The sequence below is a fragment of the Rattus norvegicus genome, chromosome 3 (genome assembly GCF_021556685.1).
Source record: "Rattus norvegicus strain SHRSP/BbbUtx chromosome 3, alternate assembly SHRSP_T2T, whole genome shotgun sequence".
Classification (NCBI taxonomy): Eukaryota; Metazoa; Chordata; class Mammalia; order Rodentia; family Muridae; genus Rattus; species Rattus norvegicus.
In genome coordinates this window covers 160,701,199-160,704,998 of record NC_141536.1, presented here as the reverse complement: position 1 = coordinate 160,704,998, position 3,800 = coordinate 160,701,199, and positions in this window count along the sequence as shown.

The window sequence follows — 3,800 nt, the reverse complement described above, 5'->3', positions numbered from 1 at the left end:
TCCCTCATCCCCTCCCTCCCTCCTTCCCTCCCTCCTTCCTTCCTTCCTTCCTTCCTTCCTTCCTTCCTTCCTTGTTTTTTGTTTACTTTTCAAGACTGGGTCTTGATATGCTGCCCAGGTCTGAAGTGTGGACCCAATGGGTCTGAGGGAATAACTACCACAGACCCTTGGTCTTTCTGAAGCTCAGTGACTCGTCATCCATTACAGCATCGCGGAGTTTCAAAACGGTGGTACAGATTAGCTTATTGTGTGGTTACTTGGTCCAGGCATGGCATAGCCACGCCCACCGCTTCACTGTGTCTTCCAGGCTGCTACGAGAGAAGGGATGGGTCACACTTAACCTCTGCACAACGTCAGCGTGTCCCGTTCAAGGGTTTGCTGTTGTCCTTCGTCTGTCTGCCAGGCGTCTCTGCTGTCAAGCTATGGCTCTGCCCTCTGTAAGGGCGTCTTGCGGATCGTCCTTCTGAGAGGTCTCCGATATGTCATCATACCTTCACCCATTCATTTTAGCCCCTAAACTTATAGAGGCTTCTGTCTGGTCACAGTCGCTACTTAGATGTTCGATGAATGGTGTTTTCCTACTCCCACCCTCTCTGTCTTAAGTTACTAACAGAAACGTGTTAGCGCACGGATGTTCATTGTGTGGGTCTTAATCCATAGCTGTCACTATTTCTCTACACTTGTCCTGGGTTTGGCCACTGGCAGCTCCTCGTCTTCATGGCTAGCTAGCCCCATGCAGCGACTGCCCAACTTGAAGTCAGCTGTCACAAAACCCTATAACCCAGTAAAATCAGAACTCTAGAAGCTTGCAATTTATCAATCGAATTTATATCAGTAAATTCTCAACCCACAAAACGTCCACACAATAAACTCAGAGCCAATTGATACTGATGTAAGCTGCCCACCTAGAGAAGACAGATCGTCCTGTAACCATCCATCCCTCATGAGATATTCATAGTTACCTGAGGCTATTTAAAGCCACACGGACCTGGGTCGTCCTTCTCTTTCTCCATCTTCCTTCCTTCTCCCATGTGCCTCCTATCTTCCCCGTCTTTTAAAAACCTCTTTACCTGCCTCCTCTTCTATTGTCCAATCACCGGCTTTAGCCTTATCTTTCCTCTGCCCTCACCTGCTTACAGACAGCAATCTATACCTTGGCTTCTGGCTTTTTCAACTGTGAGAGAATACATTTCTATTTCATCTTAAGCCATCTGTCTGTCTTGTAGCGTTTTTTACTGCATTCCTAAGACATGAATTCAGAATGGTGTGTGTGTCTCTCTGTGTGTCTGTATATATATGTGTATATATACATATATATATCTGTCTCTGTTTCTCTGTCTCTCTCTCTAGCTGTGTCTGTGTGTGTCTTTGTGTGTGTCTATATGTGTGTATCTCTCTTTTTGTCTCTGTCTCTGTCTCTCTGTCTCTGTCTCTCTGTCTCTCTCTCTCTAGCTGTGTCTGTGTGTGTCTTTGTGTGTGTCTATCTCTCTTTTTGTTTCTGTCTCTGTCTCTGTCTCTGTCTCTGTTTCTCTCTCTCTCTCTCTCTCTCTCTCTCTCTCTGTGTGTGTGTGTGTGTGTGTGTGTAGCCTGGAGGCATCCTTGGGAGTCATCCCTCAGGTGCTGTTTTCTCTTTTTTAAGTGTTTTTGAGACTGGACTTCTTTTTTTTTTTTTTTTTTTTTCTGGAGCTGGGGACCGAACCCAGGGCCTTGCGCTTACTAGGCAAGCGCTCTACCACTGAGCTAAATCCCCAACCCCGAGACCGGACTTCTAATTTGTCTGGAATTCACCAAGCAGGCTGGGCCGGCCAGCCAGTGAGCCTCAAACATTCCACATCTCCAGCACTGGGGCTATCAGCCTGTGTCCCTATATCTGACATATTTTATGTAGGTTCTGGAGGTCATATTGAGGTCCTAATGCTTGTAAGACAAATACTTTACTGGCTGAGTAATCTTCCAAATCAAAGCCCACATTTTTCTTTTTAAGTCGGAGAACAGTCTTTGGATATTGAGACCTGAGAGCCAGCGTCTTCTATCTTTGCACAGACTCTTGATACTGTCTGTGTCCTTGCATGCTGCCATCTTGTCTTAGTTAGGGTTTCATTGCTGTGAAGGGACAACATGACCAAGGTAACTCTTCTAGAGGAGGACATTTAATTGGGGCTGGCTTACAGGTTCAGAGGTTCAGTCCAGAATCATCAAGGCAGGAGCATGGCAGCATCCAGGCAGGCATGGTGCAGGAGGGGCTGAGAGCTCTACATCTTCATCTGAAGGCAGCCAGGTGGAGATTGACTTCCATAGGCAGCCAAGAGGAGGCTCTGGATCATACTGGCTGGACTGGAACATGTATGTGAAACCTCAAAGCCCCGCCTCCATAGTGACACACTTCTTCTAACAAGGCTATACATCCTCCAATAAGGCCCTATCTTGTAATAGTGCCACTTCTCACGGGCCAAACAAATTCCAACCACCACGGACATCCAGCTCCTGGTCCTGGTCATCTTTATCTTTGCTCTATACCCTTCAGTGGGATGCCCTACAGTCCTTTCCCCTGAGGCCATTGCAGAGCTCTCAGAGCTGCCACATTTTCCTGCCTCGCCCGTCTTTGGGTCTGTCATCCTAACCTGTTTCATGTGCTAGAATGATCACGTCTAAAGTAGGCTTTCTAAGGGCTAAAGACATGGGTCTGTGATTAAGAGAACTTACTGCTCTTGCAGAGGACCCAGATTTGGCTCCCAGCACCCATACTGAATGGGTAACAACCCCCGTGACTCTAAGACATCCAACATCCTCTTCTGGAGTCCCTGAGCACCTGTACCAACACATGTATCCACATACATGCATGCATACATCATACATGCATATATTCATTCATACATACATACATACATACATACATACATACATACATACATACACACATTCATACAGTCAAAAAAGCACTTGCCGCTCTTCCAGAGGACCTGAGCTCAGTTTCCAGCAGCTCACAGCTTCTTGTAACTAAAGCACCAGGGGACCTGATACCTTCTTCTAAGGCCCTACTTCCAAGGACACTAAACTCATATGCACAGGCACATGAATAATATGTGCATAATTGAAAAGTGATAAAAAGAATCTTATAGATAAAATAAGAGGCTGGATAGGCCTCTTGTTCTTCCAGAGGACCTAGGCCTCATTCCCAGCACCCATATGGTGACTCGAAAACATCTGTAACTCAAGTTTTAGGGAATCTGATGTCCTCTGCTGACATTTCGGGCACCAGCCATGCATGTGGCACACAGATATATATTTGAGAAAAACACATGGCACAGACCTGGCTTTCTGTGCCATTTACATCTTAGATGAGAGTCATGCATTGTCTGCAGGGCAGGCAGTCCTCCAGCATCGAGACGATTATCATGAAGTACCCTCCAGTCTTTATTCAGGGGCCCTCAGTTTTCGCCTGATGTGTTTTTTTCAGTTTTTAGACCATGGGCCATTCAGTTTTGGCTCCTCCTGGTCGGGGCAGTGTCTCTAATTTTCCCTACTTTTGATGACCTTGACATTGTTGAGAATTACCGGTCAGGTATTTTGGGAACGTCCCTCAGAGGTGGGTGGCAGGGCGTCTCCTCAGGGCTGGAGTTATGAGTTTTTGTGAGACCTCGGAGGCAGAGCATGTCTCTTATTATGTGGTATTCTTGATGCTTGACATGATTTATGGCCGTTGAGCTGACCTTGGCCACCGGGCTGAGGTCCAGTGTGTCAGTGTTCTCCCCATACCGCATTGTTGGACTTCTCTTTGAGAACGGGGGTCGTGCTTCAGC